This window comes from Papilio machaon, chromosome 25 (assembly GCF_912999745.1).
Source record: "Papilio machaon chromosome 25, ilPapMach1.1, whole genome shotgun sequence".
Taxonomy (NCBI): domain Eukaryota; kingdom Metazoa; phylum Arthropoda; class Insecta; order Lepidoptera; family Papilionidae; genus Papilio; species Papilio machaon.
In genome coordinates, this window is record NC_060010.1 from 4,933,316 (window position 1) to 4,954,779 (window position 21,464).

Sequence of the window (21,464 nt, forward strand, 5' to 3'; positions counted from 1 at the left end):
AGAATTTAATATTTAAATTTTCATTGGACATTGTTATAAACTAAGTAGCTGTCGCTCGTGACTCCGTCCGCGCAGAATTAAAAAACACTTAATTAATAATTAAATTGCTTAAACTATCGTGAGACATAATAATAAATTAATTAATAAGGGCTTAACTCACGTGTGATCGTCCGGTGACGGCACCGACTAGTTTAGGACCCGTCAGTGCGAGACGCGACGCGACCGGGAAGTCCTCAAAATAAACACTCGCTCTGAAGATGGATCCCCGACGGGTCCGAAACTAGTCGGTGCCGTCACCGGACTATCACACGTGAGTTAAGCCGTTCTTACTTAATAGACTATGTGTTCTTCCATACTATGCTCTACACTACTATGCCTTCATCGAGATCCGATGAGCCGTTTTGGAGATACCTTGTAACATACATCCATCCATATAAATATACACATTTATAATATTAGTAAGATTGCAAAACAGCCATACTTACGTACAGTCAGTACTGTGTCGGTACCGAATAGTTCCAGACCCTTCGACAGTTCTTCTTCAGGGTAAGTGAATACGAATGTAATCGTATGATAAAGTATGAGTCCGTGTAGTAGTTTTAATTTATATTATTCAGAATTTGACGTGAAACATGATACGATAATGTGCATACCGTTAGAGTAAGATATAGACATACATAAATATGTATCGAATGTAGGTAGAATGTATTTCGTAACACATAACCGGGGTTTCACGAATAAACCGATGTATTGTCAAGGCTTTTGACCTAACCTTTGGTTGTGGTCCAAGTAATGTGCGGATGCGATTTTTAATTATATTTTACTGACTACTACTAGACATTATTTTCAAAATAAATAATTATGTTGTATGTAATATTATAATTTTTGCTTAATAATGTAAATCAGTAGCGTAAATAGTATTAATCAATATAAGTAAAATAAAGCGATAACTTGTGAATATTGTATCTAAAATTATATAAGGAACAAAATTTAGTTGGATTCTCTTAGTTTGATTCCGACACATAAATAGTCATTAATTTCTTCGAGGAATCCTCATAAAACGCTTTTTTTTAAAGTGCTACTTTCTACAAAGATACACACACAATTGCGCCTGTAACCCAGAGGGGTAGGCAGAGATCACGGACGTCCATTTAGGGAGACGAAACGTGACGGGTGGCGAGCCGCCTTACCATTTTTTTTCTCCTGGGAATTCACACAAATCCTTGAAATTTCAAAGATACATTCATTTGCTACAAAGATCTTGTTTAACATTTTATCTTGTGACACTTTTAACTTGGACCATACACCACAATCTGACCGTCCCGTTAATGAGATAGCTGGCGATACGGTCGCGGGGCGAGGGGTGTGGGTCGCGGGGTCAGCTCTTGACTTTGCCTTCTATACTCCGATTGTAACTTTACTTACAATGTCCAACATCTAGTCACTTTTGTACACTACTGTACAGTCAATGAATTGAATTCGCTTCTAATGATGACCTAACCGTAGCCCGCAAAGAATTAAAAAAAAACTTGAGAGGTGTCAAGGGACACTCGGATGGAACGAAGTTCCTTTCTATTAATTAGTGAAGGAACCAATGTTTATTCTATAAATAAAAAACTTAGTCTTCACAAGAAGTACATTTTATTTCTATGAATTTTCGTTATATATTGTCACGTCGTTGCCATGGTGAAGTAGCGCTCATTCGTCGTTAACATACTTACTATAGCAAAAAGTGTCGTGACAACTTTTCGTAAGAATTTTTCCGTCTAGCCCCCTTTCACAACGCGCGATAAGGAACTTCGTTCCAAAAAAACTCTATTAGTAGCCTATGTGTTCTTTCAGACTATGTTGAGCTGTTCTGGAGATACCTTCTAACAATCATCCAAACATTCGCATTTGTAATATTAGTAAGATAGTTATGGTTTTTAATAACTTTTGTTTGATGACTGTGATTATAGTTTTTTTTTTTAAATCTATATGCATTATTAAGGTTGTTTTTATTTACTATCCCGGTTTGTTGACTCAGTACATAGTTGTTGCGAAACCGTCAACAATTGCCGTCAAAAATGACGAAAGTGACAATTGACAGCGGATTTAGCAACATTGTTTAGTTGTATTACACGACTGGTTGACTTTGAGCGAGACTGGGTGGCGAGTGAATCATCTATTTTATTAATAATATTATAAATACGAATGTTTGGATGGATGGATGTTTGTTTAAAAGTATCTCCAGAACGGCTCAATGGATCTTGATGATATTTGGCACAGATGTAGAACACAGTCTGGAAGAACTCATAGGTTACTTATTAGGTTTTTTTTTATTTATTTTAATTCAACGCGGACGAAGTCGCGGGCGACAGCTAGTCATGTATATTTGAAACTTAAATAGCCAGATCAAGTGCAAATAATTTTCTCTTTTATGTCACAATACAACCTATTTTTAGCCGACTTCAAAAAGAAGGAGGTTATCAATTCGACTGTATTTTTTTTTTTGTTTATGTGTGTTACCGCGAAACTCGGCCCCTGGTGGTCCGATTTTGATAAAAATTATTTTAATCGAAAGGAAGTGCTTGCAGGTGGGTCCCATTTTTTTGTTTTTTTTTTAAAATAACTAGAAGACTAGTAGATTTTGAATATAGCTTCAAAATTTGTTGCGGAAATTAGGGACATTTTTGCTTTCAGCGCTTACGTAGGCTAAACTATAGGACCTACATAAAAATGATGTATGGCGAATTGTAGCTCTTTAAATGTGCTAAATAAAAGTCCGCGATAGCATATATCTATCTTTTATAGTTTTCTCACAATAACCATTTTTTTCTTTAGAAACATTAATTAAATTCATGCCCTATTTCCGACGCTATTATTCAAGTTCAGTATTAACCCTTATGTAAATAAATATGTTCATTATCAAGAGAATTAAATGTAGATTATATTTGCAATTGAAACTATATCATTCTGTCTAATAGTTTAGGAGATATCGTAAGAATAAAATTACGCGGAAACGAAAAATGCTACATCGCGTTACAATGAATAGCACAAATTTGCTTTCTGGGCTTACGTAGGTCAAACTATATGACCTACATTAAAATGATGTATCGAGTAATTATAGATCCTTAAATTTGCTAAATAAAAGTCTCAGGTGGCATATATCTATCATCTATGGATGTCTCACAAAAACCATGTTATTATGAACAAACTTCGATTAAATTGCACACGAAAAACAGCGTCGTAAGCTTACGGCGCTATTATATTATATTCGATATGAATCCTTATCCAAATAAATATGTTTGATGGCTAGAGTATTAAATGCAGATTACATTAGCCTTTAAACTATGTAATTCTGATCAATAGTTTGGAAGATATTAAATTATTAAAAACTACGCGCATTCGAAAAATGCTACTGCGGCGCGCGGCTGGACAAAATTAAAGGCACGCTACGATGTATTAATTCGTTAATTTTCAATTTGTATACCGATTTTGATAATTATTTCATTGTTTAAAGGATAAGTGGTTATCTGGTGTATTCTAAATTAGTTTTTGAATTGAAGTACACACATATTAAATAGGAAAGTCCTTTTCTTTATTTGTCTTATTTATGTCCTTATACGTATTAAGGAAATTTGTAATTAAACTTCAAATTCACTAAAAATTGAGAAATAAAACAAACATTTTAAGAAAAAAAAAATAGCCGACTTCAAAACAAAAAAAACTATCTCAAACAAAATGCGCTCAAAAGTAACTTAAAAAAAAACAATTTCAAACAAAATGCACTCAAAAGTAACGTAAAAAAACAATTTCAAACAAAATTCACTCAAAAGTAACATAAAAAAACAATTTCAAACAAAATGCATTCAAAAGTACCATAAAAAACAATCTCAAACAAAATACACTAAAAAGAAACAAAATAATGTCATGAAAACTTCTTTCTTTCTTTCTTCTCCCTTTCAAAAACCCTCTAAACTCTAAAGAAAGTTCTCTTCTTTCTTGTAACATGTCTATATTGTATAATTATTGTTATTTTGGAGTCGGTTTCGGCCTAAGTAGGGACATAAACGTAAGTATGTCTAATACATCTCAAATATAAAATGTCACCTATTTACTTCGGCCGACACCGACTGCGAAATAACAATAATTATACAATATAGACATGTTACAAGAAAGAAGAGAACTTTCTTTAGAGTTTAGAGGGTTTTTGAAAGAGAGAAGAAAGAAAGAAAGAAGTTTTCATGACATTATTTTGTTTCTTTTTAGTGTATTTTGTTTGAGATTGTTTTTTATGGTACTTTTGAATGCATTTTGTTTGAAATTGTTTTTTTATGTCACAAACTACCGCATTCAGAGTTGTTAAGTGACCAATAAGGAAGTCTTAAACCAAACTTAAAATATTACAATAAACGATTGTTTAAATAACATTCAAATGATTTTGATTGCGGGAGTTTTAAGATTAATTTTCAAAGAGTACAATAAAAAAAGTGTTTCTTTCTTTGCAAATGAAATGTCTGCGATCACACTGCCGTTTTTGAAAAACGCTAGTAAATAGGTGTGATGGAAACAAAGTAATCATGTTACATTGTTGTTTATTTACATAAGTAATTTTCAACTAGGCGGTTAAGGTCGTCTCTTTGAATGGGATTTGTGAAATTCTGAGGAATGATTGTATGCATTGTATTTTATTCGTAATGCTTAAGTTGACATCATTATTTCGATTTACTTGTGGTACTGAAAAATATTAACATAATTCTGGTTCTGCTTTAAACCAGGCATCTGTTTACTTAATTTCGGCTCTGGATCGAAAATTTGTCAATGGTAGAGCCAGCAACATCTGTTGCACGAATTGGCCGGCTTGACTGGTGAAATAACACGACCACATAGAAGACAGACGCATTTCGACTGATGAGTGTGCGTACTGGAGGCCCTATTTTCATCCTCTTTCTCTTTCCATAATTTTTTTGCAGGGAAGATGAATTTGGTGATAATGAGAACGAATCTACTTCTTCTAATGCCTCTCCATTACTGGAGGTAGGCGGTCACCTAAGCGAACCCATGTCTGTCCAGTATCAAGCTAAAAAGTTATTCATGTTTCTCAAGTTTTTTTTTTTGATGTTCCTAAACCATAGAAAAGACGCATAGAAAGAAAAATGCCCTCTTTCTGTATGTACTCCTCTTGCAGGTAATTAACGCATCGTATGTTTTTTACGGAAACTACTTAAGAAAGAAATGGTTTAAAAAGTTTTTATCGTTCAGTATAAAAATAAATTGATCTGTATCTGTACAGAGGGTGAGTATGTCGAGTCCATTGGGACATTACAGACGTTGGCTGTACAACTTTACGATGCGTCGTAAAAAGTCACGATACGACTCGACTGTACACTGAGAAGATTGGACACTCAAATCGAAAGTAATTGTCACACTAAAGCAATTGAAATTGAATGAAGCAAGCGAAAACAAAAACAAAACATCGCCATCTAATTAAAATTGACCTAACATTACCAATCTTCGCGTAAGTTACCCGTAGCATAAACAGCTTTGTCAATTATATGGAGTGAGATAATGTTCTTTTAACCTTTTTTTTTTTAATATAATTAGGTAGCAAACGAGCAAGCGGCCATCTGAATTCGCCGAAATTTACAGCAATTACAGATTGCGTTGCCTACCTTTAATCGATGCAGGACTATTAAGGGGGAATATTTTCATTCTGTCAATTTCACATCCCCTCTCCTTACAAGTAAAGGGTGGGATGGGAAAGAGGACTAAAATTAGGCTTCCGGCACGCACACTCATCAGACTGTACGCAGTATTGTTTCGACTTCACGAATGTCTTCTGTGTGATCGTGTTATTTCACCGGGCGAGCCTGCCCAATCGTGCAACTGATATTACTGTTGCTGGCGTCTACCACTTTTAAACCACTGTTTTCTGGACCTTGGCAACCGTCCAAGCGGCCATTTGTCCGATGTCTGTAGACATCTTCAAAGAGCTAAATAGTTGCAGTTTTCTTTTAATTTTGTACAGTTCAAATCAAAGGTAGTAATAATTTGTACGGCATGCACTAAGCCTAGTTGATAAGGGGGTCAGACGCAGGTCAGGTCACAGTTGGACCTTCGCAGAAACTATTACAGCCGAGGGCTAGTCAGCTAACGGGTTATAATGAATTGCTGGTAGGCTCTCAAGTTAGAATACACGCTTTTGTTAGTCATTTCGATGATGTCTTTAAAGAACAAAGAATTATTTTTTTTAATCCATCTAATTTTATTCTCCGATGTACAGTCAGCTGCATAAATATGTAAAAAATTACAAAGCTTCAGAAACTTGTATACATTTTCTAGCCCGGGTGCCAGGTACATTTTCGGTCAATTATTTCCTCTCGAGCGAAACTTCGTAAAATGCATAAGGGACTTATACTATGAATACTCGCGACCATCAGCTGCGGCTCCGTGGGTGGGTTGGGCAGTGGCAGCCTCCCAAATTTCCATTTTTCCAAAAAGAAAAAAATTTTTTTTCAGTCATTTCCTTTCATTAGAAAATTTATCAGAGTATAGTTTATGTAGTATTTTGAAAGAAAAACATAGTCAGCTGACCATAACACGGTGGATTATATGTCAGCTGGTCGGTACCTTGAAAGGTGTAACGCAACAGCATCTACGACCTACTGTTTGCCGGTGTTTGCTGTTCGCCGTTGTTTGTCAAGCGTGTGTAGGGGGCTTTTCTTTTGTTTAACAACGTATTAGAAATAACATATTATGTAAAGGAATTTATTCCATCGGCTATTAACTTTCCCATATTCATTGCATAACAACAATTTACATTAAAATGGACAATTAATTAACAGTCAAAATACAATTTTGTTAAGAAATTTAAATAAAAATGAGAGTTTATTGATATCTTAATGTCTTCGAAAAAACAAATATAACATATATTTTTGCTGAATGTATTGAAATAATGAGGTGTCAGTAATAATTATGGACGAAGTTGCTATAAACGACTAGTTTTATACATCTAACCTAAAATTATGTAGAGCCCGTTACGCACGCTTGGCAAACAATGGCGAACAGCAAATACCAAACAACAAACATGAACGTGAGGATTGGTGTTTGCCTGTTTTTGTTTGGTATCCGCTGTTTATGCCAGTGATCGGCGTCTCTGTAGTTTTTCTACACAAATCAAAGGGTGTTTGACAAACGTGGGGTTGCCTATTTATGTTGAGAGTTTTTGTTTGGTGTTTGGTACGTGTTTGATGATTGTGGCTGTTCGTAGCAAACACCAAGCGTCTGGAGCGGCCATAACGTAAAAAATAACCGTTAAACGTGTTTGAATTCGCTTTACGAAGATCGTTTGAGCGAGCGAGCTAAAGTCATTAATAAAATGCATGTCACGTAAAACTGAATCGATTCCTTATTCGGATAGTATAATCGATGCTTAACCGATCTTCCCGGAATCGATTTTTCGTTATATCGATATGGAACTCACCGTTATCGAGTCACGAAGTTTATTATAAAGTAACGATCGTACTGTCTTTAAAAAGTATGTCAGTTCATTTTGTCATCGACTAACGGATATCAAAAATCATTTAACTAAGAACCCTAGAAAGAGTAGGTACGCTGAATCGATGAGTGTAACAACGAATGTAGTAACATAGTCGTAGGATCCGAAATAAAAGTTTTTTTTTTTAAATTTATTTTAGTACGATCTAACAGGAATGTGTACATCACTGATCTTGGAAAATTACAGATATTTTTTTTTCACATTTCATGTTTAATTGACTTAAGGTAATTATTTGTTTATTTCGTTTAGTGATTAGAAATGGGCGTGATTCGTGCACATTTTTGTTTCAAATAAATTGTACATAGATACATTTTCATCAGCTCACTATACGTCCCCAACGAGGAGCTCGGAGCCTACCCTAAGTTAGGGGTGACTAGGCCACAGTCCATGCTGGTCCAGTGCAGGTTGACTTCACACATATCATTGAACTTCTTCTCAGATATGTGTAAGTTGCATCACGATGTTTTCCTTCTCCGTAAGAACATCGGATAAATGTACATATGTAAATCGAAAACACATTGGTGTGTGTAATGGTAGCGGGATTCGAACCCAGGACCTGCAGATTGCAAGTCAAGTGCTTAACTCCTGAGCCCACGCTCCATATATTAGAATTATTTACAAGTGAGAAACTACTTACCGCTACTGAATACATATAAAAGTTACTAAATGGTTCAAGATGCAATTCAAAATAAATTAAATTTAACTGTTATTATTTCAACGAACAAAGTTACCAACAGGTTAGTAAAACTTAATTTTAAAATCGTTATTACGGGTTTTTTATCTATAAATTACAGATGAATAGCATATTACAAATTTTAATGATAAAAACTGGATTAAAACTGGAACTGTATGTAATGTGTTATTAAAAAGCGAACGCTTGATATTGCCAGTGTCAGGATTATCATAAGAAAAATGCAACCAGTTTTTAATACATTTTACCATACGTTTACACTGCCAAAACATGTATAAAAACCCTCTTTAAAACTCACGAGAATCAGGATAGAAAAAAATTGTGTTAATTTTATTTAAAAAAAAACATTTTCCAATTTTATCCCATGTAGGATACATTATTGGTACGACATTTTTCATTTTATTTAAGATACTATGTATTGATGAGTTCACCCGTTCTACGACAGGGCAGATAATAAGCTCATTATATGCCTCCGTGCATCAGCTACCTTCTACTCAAAGTCCCGTCAATCGTTCCAGCTGTTCCGGAGATTGTCCGGAAGAAATGCAGCCTTGCAGACAGGCATACAAACAAAGGAAAATGTTTTAAATATGTAACGCAAATCAGCATGTTAGCGAAATTTGATTTTTTTTAGATGTTCCATACAAAAATTTTTATTGTATAGATATATTTTATTAAGAACGAAAGTACTAACGTCATTTTTCTATCTAATATATAAAATTCTCGTGTCACGGGGTTCGAACTTGAACTCCTCCGAAACGGCTTGACCGATTCTCATGAAATTTTGTGAGCATATTCAGTAGGTCTGAGAATCGGCTAACATCTATTTTTCATTTTGTTTTTTTTTTTTAACTGCGCGCGGACGGAGTCGCGGGCGACAGCTAGTCTCTAATATATAAAATTCTCGTGTCACAGTTTTCGTTCCCGTACTCCTCTGAAACGGCTTGACCGATTCTCATGAAATTTTGTGAGCATATTCAGTAGGTCTGAGAATCGGCCAACATCTATTTTTCATACCCCCCCATTTTTTAACTGCGCGCGGACGGAGTCGCGGGCGACAGCTAGTCATTTAATATTTCAATTTTTATTTGACAACACACAAACTGTAAAATTTTAAATTTACTATCAATAAATCTAGAACTTTATATGTGCCAAGGTAGGCGTAGATTAAACTTAGTACAGAAACAGTTTCTGAACATATTACACTTAAGTTGAAGTGTAAGGTATTACAGATTATGTAAATCACTAAGTTATCCTGCTATGTAATTAGGATCCGAGAATGTTTTTTATTCTCGAGAAAAGCCGGATGCACGAACTTGTTTGACGCAGTCACTACTGTGCAACTGATCTAAGGATTATAACACACTTGTGTGATATATGCGAATTTATTATTTTATATAGTAACGAGTTGTTACTTGATTTTGTAAGGTTGTGCTCCAAACACTAAGTAAATGTCAGTATTTTATATACCAAATTGTGAAACAAATCTTGTAGAGTTCGATTTCCTTCTTTTCTTTTGTACTCACTAATTACACGAGTTAATCAAGAATACTAAAAAGTAGGAAAAAGTAGAATACTAATAACTCGGAGCGTCGGTGGCTCAGGGGTTAAGCACTTGACTTGCAATCTGCAGGTCCTGGGTTCGAATCCCGCCATGTACCAATGTGTTTTTCGATTGTCGATTTACATATATGTACATTTAGCCGACGTTCTTACTGTGAAGGAAAACATCGTGATGCTGCACATATCTGAGAAGAAATTCAATGATATGTGTGAAGTCAACCAACCCACACTTGGCCAGCGTGGTTGACTATGGCCTAGTCACCCCTAAATTGGGGTAGGCTCCGAGCCCCTCGGTGGGGACGTATAGTGAGCTGATGATGATGACTAAAAAGTACCTTTCTTACCTTTTGAGGTCCAAATAAGGCGTTAATGTCAACGTAATTTTAAAATTACTTTAGTCAAGCATAAATTTCGTCTCATAAGACGCGCAAGAAGACTATCGTTTTGTAGCAAACAGTAGCGAACGCAAATAATTGAAGCGCACGTTACACTTAAATGTTCCGCCACCTTTACAATTCTAAATGCAGATGGTAGTCCGGTTTAATTTATAATTATACGAGCAGTTACTTCACGTCGCGTCGGGTTGTATGACGACCGATGTCTGATAAATAAAATGATTGAGATGACCGTTATATTAAACTGTTGTAACATAACCACTTTCCTTTGTAAAATAGCTGTTGTCCACAACTTCATTATAGAAATAAAAACTTGAGAGGTGTCAAGGGACACCCGGATGGAACGAAGTTCCTTTCAATTAATTAGTGAAGGAACCAATGTTTATTCTATGCATAAAAAACTTAAGTCTTCACAAGAAGTACATTTTATTTCTATGAATTTTCGTTATATATTGTCACGTCGTTGCTATGGTGATATAGCAAAAAGTGTCGTGACAACTTTTCGTAAGAATTTTTTCCGTCTAGCCCCCTTTCACAACGCGCGATAAGGAACTTCGTTCCAAAAAGAGTATTTAATTTTTGTTAAACTTAAGTTTCACTTGATCTAGGATATGGTTCACAATGAATGGTGAGATTCCGGCCCTCGACGACGTCATCGGATGTCACAGTACAGTTTTGATAGTGGTAGCGCCAGCAACAACACTGTTCTTCTGTTGCACGATTGGTCGGCTCGCCCGGTGAAATATCACGACCACACAGAATACAGACGTTAAGTGGAAGCAATTTCGCATCTCGTCTGATGAATATGTGCCGGGGGCTTAATTTTAGTCCTCTTTCGCATCCCACCCTTTTCTTGTGAGGAAAAGATAGAAATGGGATGGGAATTTAACGAAGGAGCTGACGAATAGCGCGGGGAATTATTGTCGTTCAGTGCGTCTCATCCTCCATCGATTAAAGGTAGGCAACGCATCTGCAATTGCGGATGTCTATGGGCAGTGGTTGGGTCGCTATTTCTGCGAATTTAGGTGGCCTTTTTCGCGTTTGTCCCCTTTTAATATAAAAATGTCGGTACTCTTAACATTTAAACTATTTTTGGTTCAAAAGTTCGTTGCTGAGTTATGAATCCATACATTTTACTCTAATCTATCTGTGTTTCAAATTTCATCTATATCCATACAGCTGTTCTGGAGTTAATTGGTAATAAACATCCATACATCCATCCAAACTGATTTCTTAGTTATTAGCAATTCTAATATAAACAGTTTTCTTTTTATTATATCAATACATGATTAGTCAATACGAAAGTAGATTTAGTTATGTAAGATTTTTTAAAGATTTAGACAGATTTAGATTCATGGGGACAGCTAGTGAGAGAAATATTGATGATATTTAACATATTAACTGTCTTAACATGGATTTCCACTGGAGAAACTAGTATTTTTAAACCGTTTAAATAATAATTCTTCTTTTTGATGACCTTGAATTATTTATTCTAAAAAAAGTACAGAAAAATCTCTCGCTAAACCGCAAATAAATCATATTCATGTTGAACTTACAAGTACAAACCTCTTTTCCACTAACCGAAAAGCCGCGCTATTCAATTTTCTAGATACAGTGCTAACAGAAACAGTCGTGCGGTTATTCGGCTTGTGGAAAAGGGTCTTAGTCCCTTACTTGTCGTGGGATAGGCCGTAATATGATCAGGTTATTGCCTCCTTAAGTGCCTTCTGAAGCCTTGGAAAAAAGAAACCTGTCCCCCAAGGATGCCACCGGCACAGCATATGATTCCATTATGTACCATTATGTACTTAGTTCGGTGCTATTCAATATCGAATGCCTAGTGGTGTGGAAATGCCTTTGTCCTTCTACAAATAGTATATTTTTTATTCGAATGAAATAAAAAGTTGAAGTAAGTTTCCAGTGGCTTAATACGTGTTTTTTTCATAGAATGTGAGGAATAATTATATTATGTGTTTTGGTTGAAACTCAAGTTAACATATAAGGTAGAAAGATAACAATTAGTCTTAATATCGTAATGTCGGTGTTCTCCTGTAGAATAAGTGTTTTTAATAACAAGTTTAAGTATTCATTTTGATAATCGTTAAGACATCTTATAATATAATATAATACTACGAATTATAAAAGAAAGTTGTGTTAGTTACACCATTTATAACTCAAGAACGGCTGAATCGATTTGACTGAAAATTGGTGGGCAGGTAGCTTAGAACCAGGAAACGGATATAGGATAGTTTTTACCCCGTTTTCTATTTTTTATTCCGCGCGGACGGAATCGCGGGTAAAAGCTAGTATTATATATGCGAATGTTTAGATGGATGGATGGATGTTTTTTTGAAGGTATCTCCGGAACGATCTCCATGAAATTTGGCATAGTTATAGAACATAGTCTGGAAGAACACATAAGCTACTTTTCACGTTTTTTTTTTAATTCCGCGCGAACGAAGTCGCGGGCGACAGCTGTTGTTTTAATATTTATTTACAAACTCTCAATTTCTTTTCACTTTATGTATCCGTCATATTTCAAATCAAACACTTTCGACTATGAAATCTTACCGTTTAAACAGATAAACTGGTTCGACGACCCAGTATTCCATTTTAACTTTCACCGGTGCTAAAAATCGCACAAATACAAACACAACGCCTACATAGAAAGCAATGGATTGATGTTAATGCGTGATTAACACATTGATCTTGAATTTAAAATTACGATTGTCAATTTTCAAAAATGGAAGGACATCAGTCATATGTTTTGATGGATTTATCTGATATATGTTAACTAGCTAACGCCTGCGACTCCGTCCACGCGCAATTAAAAAAAAAACTTAATAAGTAGCCTATTTGTTCTTTTAGGTTATGTTCTATATAAATTAATCCATCCATATCGGGTATCCAAAACGGGTATTTTGGTCTCAGAAATCCACTATTAGTCTTAATTTAATCGTCAAGGTCTAGCAAACTTTACTAATATTAAAAGTTTAAATGTATGTATTTTTCTGCTATATCTGGCTATGTTTCCATGTTGCTTTAAACTTTGCACGTTAATTCATGGTTTCCATTTATTTAAAAACTAGCTATCGCCCGCGACTCTTTACGCGCCTATTAAAAAAAAAACATAATAAGTAACCTATGTGTTCTTCCAGACTATGTTCTATTTCTACATGATCCATTGAGCTGTTCCGGAGATTCTAAAAAAACATCCATCCATCTAAACTTTCGCATTTATAATATTAAGTAAGATAGTAAGATTGGTGCAGGTTATTAAATAATTTAGTAACATTTTTTTAACCACTACACGACAAAGTTGAAAGAAGGATTCAAACCCACGACTCCAAGTTCGATAATTCGTTCACTTAGTCACTGGGCTATTGGCACTTTAGTATTGGTTTAATTTTGTCTATATTTATAAATTAATCCCAATTACTTTGTATGTTAAATAACTACTTCAAAATACTAGACTAAAATTTAAAACGATTTCTTTGTTTTGTAAAAAAGAACAATTGCAAATCCAAAAAAGTGTAGCGTAAAGTACATTTCCTGTTGAATAATTAAAAATACATGTACCAGCAATATTATTAAAAAAAATAACCAGTCGTAGAGCTAAAAGATTAAAGATAAAAATTACTCTTGTATATAACATTTTCGTGTCACAGTGTTAGTTACCATAGTCCTCCAAAATGGTTATTGTGAGAAAACTATAAAAGATAGATATATACTATCGCTGACTTTTATTTAGCACATTTAAAGAGCTACAATTCTTCCATACATCATTTTTATGTAGGTCCTATAGTTTAGTCTACGTAATATTCTAAAAAATCTACTATTCCTTTTAGTCCTTTAGTTACTTGAAAAAAAAATGGGACCCATCTGCAAGCACACATTTTTATCAAAATCGGAGCACCAGGGGCGGAGCATCGCAGTAACACACATAAAAAAATACAGTCGAATTGATAACCTCCTTCTTTTTGAAGTCGACTAAAAAGCACATTTACTTTTAAACAATAATACTTAAGTATGTTTAGCAATAAATATTTAATATTTGTGTCTAAAAACATATTGGCATGAATAAATATCTACGTTGTTTCTATTTAAAATATATTTACGAAGTATATAACAAGTTAAATATAACCTCATTGCATACTATGACAAATATGAGAAATAAATATTTAAATGCGTTAGCATTTGATAAAACTATGTCTATTTTTTTTGCACTGAAGTGCACATTACAATATTTATTAGTGTTTGTTTTATATGAGCTGATATATTCGAATAGAATACACCATAATGCCTAAATCAATGACAATGGGCGATGTAAGCGTCCTAACATATTCATTACTAGCTGTCACCTGCGACTCTGTCCGCGCGGAATTAAAAAAAAATTAATAAGCCTATGTGTTCTTTTAGATTATGTTTTAGATCTGTGACAAATTTCATCAAGATCTATTGAGCCGTTCTGAAGATATCTTCAAACAAACATCCATATAAACATTCGCATTTATTCGCATACCGCAAGACTGACTGACTCTTCAAAATAGTTTAATCTGTTTAGAGTTTACAGGTTACAATCTTCTATATATTTAAAAGAAAGTCGTGTTAGTTACACTATTTATAACTCAAGAATGGCTGAATTGATTTGACTGAAAATTGGTGGGCAGGTAGCTTGGAACCAGGAAACGGACATAGGATAATTTTTACCCCGTTTTCTATTTTTTATTCCGCGCGGACGGAGTCGCGGACAAAAGCTAGTGTTATAGAATATGGACCTTCCCGCAAAAAATATTAATAAAAAGATCTCCTAAGAATAAATAATTATTTGATATACAATATGTATTTAAAAGTTATTGTTTTCGAGTAAATATTATTGTTTTAAAAGCTTTTGTTGTGTCTTAGGTTAACTCTGTCAGGGTAGGTACTAATTAAATAACTAACACAAACAAACATTTTGCATCTGATTAACGACCGTATTACTCACACACGCGTACTTTTACGCGTCTAGTGTTGTGCCTCAGTCGATAAAATATATCGATAAATTTACACCACACTAAATTATTTCTCCGACGTTTACGTCGTAAATAAAACGTGAATTGTAAATTAAAATGTCAACTTTATGAATTAAGTAGAGCCTAGAGAGTCATTAATGTCTGTATATGGGAAATGAATTTTCAAAGTTTACAACCCTATGTAACCATGTTGGGATCGAGAATAACCGATCGGAATTTAAAACAAGATGTGCCGTTAGTTTGTGAGAAAACTGTTAATACAAAAGATTTGTATGCGAAATTGTGCTTGCATGTTTTAAGGCTACAGAGGAATGCAATTTTGTAAAATTACGTGTTCTTCTACTTGCTAAAAAAGGAATTTTTGAGTAAGTTTTTTTACTTTACCTGTTGGGAATTATAAAATACTAGCTGTCCGCCCGCGACTCCGTCCGCGCGCAGTTAAAAAAAAATGAAAAATAGATGTTGGCCGATTCTCAGACCTACTGAATATGCTCACAAAATTTCATGAGAATCGGCCAAGCCGTTTCGGAGGAGTACGGTGATGAAAACTGTGACACGAGAATTTTATATATTAGATTTTTCTTGTAAATTCAGTCTTAAAATTGGCTTATTAAAAATATATGTGCATATTTTTTTTATGCTGTCGGTCTATGCATTCCCCTACGGTGGGTCGACACAGTATGTACTACTCTTCGATACATTTCTATCAGTAGTTATATCAGAATTCACCCCCTTCTTACGCATATCTTTCACACAATCTATCCATACTTTCTTCAGTCTGCTTCTTTGTAGCCTATTTCGATAATAGACGTACACAAATAAATGTATCGATTTCTTTTTTTTTGCACATCACTGTTTGACATGTGACAAAGTATTGCGCCTACACGGATTCCTATTGCTCTGTCATACCCCCGATAACCTTGGAGTCTTGACCCGAATACTGTAGACTATAGACGTAATGCTTAGTACACTTACGTACGAATGTATAGCGGAACTAAAAGACAGACATAAAAAACTTGAGAGGTGTCAAGGGACACCCGGATGGAACGAAGTTCAAGTTCAGGATTCATTATTATTATTATTTTTTATTATTTATTATTTACAAAAAACCTGTATACACTCAACAAAAATAATCGTCGCGACACCACACTGTTCAATGCGAAATAGAAATGAAATAATTAGTGAAGGAACCAATGTTTATTCTATGAATAAAAAACTTAAGTCTTCACAAGAAGTACATTTTATTTCTATGAATTTTCGTTATAATATATTGTCACGTCGTTGCCATGGTGAAGTAGCGCTCATTCGTCGTTAACATACTTACTATAGCAAAGAGTGTCGTGACAAGTTTTCGTAAGAATTTTTTCCGTCTAGCCCCCTTTCACAACGCGCGATAAGGAACTTCGTTCCAATAATCGAATAGTGAGTATTACTGAATGGTATATTGCAACGAAATAATCTTATGTCAATCAGTTGATGTTTATTATTGTCGTTTTCTTTATATTTTTTTTAATTCTCTTATAAAATAAACAAAGTGTCACTGTACTCGAAACTAAAAGACGAAATACAATGATGTTAAGGATTCTGTTAACATCGAACTTGACGCGAAACAAATGATGTTCCGCTTTTGTTTCGCGTTCAATCCGTTTGCTATGCGATCCTTATTAACCAATGCCATATTAAAGAAATTGCTTATTCGGTAGTGTTTTGTTTCATTTCAATTTCGCTATACTTTGGTACGTCAGTGTGCTCGGGGCATAAGTCTATGTGGGAAGTTTGTCACAGACATTGTCTCCTTGAACCATCGCAGCTATTGTAGATTTCTATAACCTTTTACTTATCTGATTTACGATGTATTGTTCGAAATATTTTTCGTACCTTTAATACTAACGGTGGTATTTATTTAACGGTAGTTAAGTTTGTAATTGTATAAAATTGTAGTTTATTTTTAGAAACGTTTTAACAATGTTATAAAATGAATACAACTCACATAAAAAAATGTTTAAAACATTTTGTTTTTCATTACAAACGCAATTAAGACAGTCACAAACAAAAATGATAATAAGTACTTTCGCAAAATGTACAATCGCGAAGCAAATATAAATATGTTTAATTCACATGAATACTCGTACTGTTGTAATTAAATGTACATATCTGACATTTGAGATGCTAACAGAGGTTAGATGTCACATTCCTTAGTACGCGACCTTTCCTCAATAACTGATACTGATGACTTGACATCACTAACATGTGGTTGCCAAATAAAATAATGTAAGGATTTACTGAGAAGCGGTCAAGGCATTTCAAAATTTGCCGGTAAGCCTAATAACAGTGAACATTAAAAATATTTGTTTTTATTTTTAATTTATTGTCGGACGCGACTCAGTCCGAACGGAATTAAAAAATAAATAAAAATATTTTTTATAAGTTGCCTATGTGTTCTTCCAGACTACGCTCTACATCAAGATCCATTGAGCCGTTCCGGAGATGCCTTCAAACAAACATCCATCCATACAATCATTCGCGTTTATATACGATACCATATTGCTTTCAATGTTACTACGCTTGTATATTGTTTTTTTTTAACCGTAGGAGAAAAAACTTTAACGTACAAAATTAAACACTGTTTGCATATTTAAAATAAATAGATTCGATTAGTGTAAACGTATCTTAAGATAAGAAAACACAAACGCTCGAGGATAAATTTTAACGAGAGTTCCAGTACAGTCTGATGTTAGTTTAAATTAGTATTCGAAGAAAAAATAAAAGTATAATCGCAAAGCATAAGACTGGAATGCTTTTCTACTTGGATTTTATTTATAAAATAACCCTCTACAAGGAACAAATAAATAAGATTTGTATGTAATGATAAAACCCAAAAACTACTCGATTGATTTAAACATTTCTTCCACAATTAGAATGCTACATTATCGCTGTGTAACATAAGCTTTATTTTATCTAATACTAGCTTTTACCCGCGACTCCGTCCGCGCGGAATAAAAATTAAAAAACGGGGTAAAAATTATCCTTTGTCCGTTTCCTGGTTCTAAGCTACCTGCCCACCAATTTTCAGTCAAATCGATTCAGCCGTTCTTGAGTTATAAATAGTGTAACTAACACGACTTTCTTTTATATATATAGATATAAAATTCTCGTGTCGCGGTGTTTGTGGTTAAACTCCTCCGAAACGGCTTGACCGATTCTCATGAAATTTTGTGAGCATATTGAGTAGGTCTGAGAATCGGCCAACATCTATTTTTCATACCCCCATTTAGTTTTTTTTAACTGCGCGCGGACGGAGTCGCGGGCGACAGCTAGTATTGTTATAAAATACTTGTCCAAATGTCCACTCGTGTGAAACCTTTACCCCTAGTCTCATTATAAATCGGCATCTCAGAGAAATAAAACGAAAACCAATAATTCAATGTTAAATTACTAAGAATCTTTTATGAAAATGATATAGAAAACTTGACTACACATAAACATTTTAAAACCTAAAGAATTGGTCGTAAAAACCATAAAGATAGCTCGCAACAAAGTCATACAATAAAGCCGAGCGGATAATAGGTAATAATTTGGCAGCTTTATATGACTTTTATCTATAAAATGTTTATTTAAAAACCTTTATATATAATACTCACGATGCAAGGATTCATTATTTGTTTGGAATATTTATTTTGCCTTGTATATACGAAGGGCCAAACGAACCACTCAATAGACAGGCGAACTATGATAAATATATAAAAGAAAGTCGTGTTATTTACACTATTTATAACTCAAGATCGGTCGAACTGATTTAGCTGAAAATTGATAGGGAGGTAGCTTAGAACTAGGAGACGGACATGGGAACTTTTTTATCTTGTGTTCATTTTTTTTTATTCCGCGCGGACGGAGACGCGGGTAAAAGCTAGTTGAATTATATAAAGCAAACTCTGCGTTTCATTTGTTTCGTTTTTACATCTCACCTTTGGTTTCTGAGACCAATATCTCTGTATAAAATATACCGTGTTCCCAGTCATTATATTCGAAAAAAAACAAATATTTTGGACTCAGAAACCCACTGTTAGTGTAGTAACAAATTCTTTGGTTACAAGTGAACTCCTTCAAAGTAAACAGCACAACAACCCAAGTTAGTTATCTAATACAATATGACTTGTCCACGCAGCTTGTATCACATCATAAGATCCTAACCGTACTTCTCCCTAAATAGGTATAGGCGATACATGTTTGGTAGGGTGTACCGTAGACGCCCCAGGCTATCTAGCCATCTCGGCAATCTAGTTTGTTTGAAGTTACTGCTAGTTTTAGACGTTAGATTCACTTTTCAAGGCAGCTATAAACGAGTAGGAAAATCACTTCCTGACATGAACTAGTGTTAATATCTTTCACTTTTTGTTTTCGAACAAGCAAGCTCTTGAAAAAGTTTTACTAACTTTAATATTAATAGCAAAAGAACTAAATATATATTTAATTTTATACTAATTACCATCTTCTAAAAAAAAAGATCTGCTGGACCCATAATTACTTGGAAAAAAAATTAAATTAATCAACGATTGAAAATAACGCCATCTATTGTACTTTAAAGTTAATACTAACGGTTTAGTTGACAACAGTGACTATTATAATTTTCTTATATACATTTTTGTAAGAAATGGTTAATGTAAAACTATCTGTACTAGTATTAATTATGTCATAGTAAACAACATTTTCAATTTCCTATTTAATATTGAAATATGTTAAAATTAGAACAAAAGTGAAATGTCAAGTGATTCTCGTAACTTGAGACGCAGTGTCTTTGAGCACAGTTCTTTACTCAGCCTCTTGTTTTAAGATGGTTTAAGACGCGACATCGAGAGTCTTGAGTTTTTCGCTAATAAACTGTATGTAGATTTATTTTAAAAAATCATAACTATGCTCCTTAGTTTTTATTTAGTATCTGAGTGCGACATATTAGACTAGTTTTTTTTTGTTTAGAATGGGTTTGGTTTTTTAGCCGACTTAAAAAAGAAGGAGGTTATCAATTCGACTGTATTTTTTTTCTATCATTCACTTACCTTAGCCATTTGTACATAAAATGTGACTAAAAAGTTTTAGAACATTAGCAACATTTATAACTCACTAGCTTTTACCCGCGACTCCGTCCGCGCGGAATACAAAATAGAAAACGGGGTTAAAAATTATCCTATGTCCGTTTCCTGGTTCTAAGCTACCTGCCCACCAATTTTCAGTCAAATCGATTCAGCCGTTCTTGAGTTATAAATAGTGTAACTAACACGACTTTCTTTTATATATATAGATAGAAGATGACACATTAAGTGGAAATCTAGAATTAAAAAAATAAGATTTTTTATAAATATATATAAAAAAAGGACTAGAAGTTTTCTAAATTCATGTCTCAATGAGATGTAGAGACATAATAATTATATTTATTTGTTTTTTTTTTCTCAAAACACCTTAAAGATATTTTACCTGTCTAGGTCTCTAGATAGTTTACGTATAATTATTTGTTATATCATAAATATTAACAAATTAATTAAATTATGAATTACATACCTTATGACAGGACAGGTCCAGTAATCTAAAACAAAAAAAATGCAAATTATTTATACAATAATATATTTTATGGACCTACCAATAAAGGTGATAATCGCATGAACGTTTTATAAAGGCTACTAGTCACGAGAGTTTGTTAACCCTTTCAATACTATCTTCATATGTTTCATTTTTAACAACTTTATGAAGTGACGTCTCGCTTCGATGACCACCCCTATGCGAATGTATTACAAAAAAACGATAATAAACCTACACATGTATACAATAAAGTTCAAAATCCATTGTATTTTACATCTGTCATGTCCGTAAATTAATGTTATTGTATATTGAACATTATGCCGTATGTCATAAGGTTGATAAAGCTTTTATTATTGGAAGCAATCGTTCCAGAACGAATCACAATATTTTTGCTTTGGGTGATATTTTGCGGGGAAATTATGCGTGAGAGGGAGTGTACGTATAGAATTACGTGTAATTTTTATAAGGCGAAACGAGTAATCCGCGGAATTCGCGTATTGCTCGTGAGCTTATCCAATTTATTATTTTTACACTTTTTGCGCTTCGCTTCGTACCTCGATATAGGAGTACAATGCGCTTCAACGTGTCACTGCACTATTGGTGAGTGTACTTTTTTTTCCAAATTGACAGGAGAGCAATTTCGATTGAAAGGTATTTTTCGCAGGAATGTATTTTTTGTATTTTCAAAT

At 34.0% G+C, this 21,464-nt stretch overlaps 1 protein-coding gene across 1 annotated transcript in view; it reads right to left on the reverse strand.

Moving 5' to 3' along the window:
- LOC106721182 overlaps window positions 1-20,778 on the reverse strand; it is a 45,837-nt gene extending 25,059 nt beyond the window's left edge. The window contains exon 1 of the mRNA XM_045684195.1: window positions 20,758-20,778. The gene's annotated coding sequence lies outside the window, so the exon portion shown is untranslated. The remainder of the gene's footprint in view (window positions 1-20,757) is intronic.
- Between the last annotated feature and the right edge of the window lie 686 nt (window positions 20,779-21,464).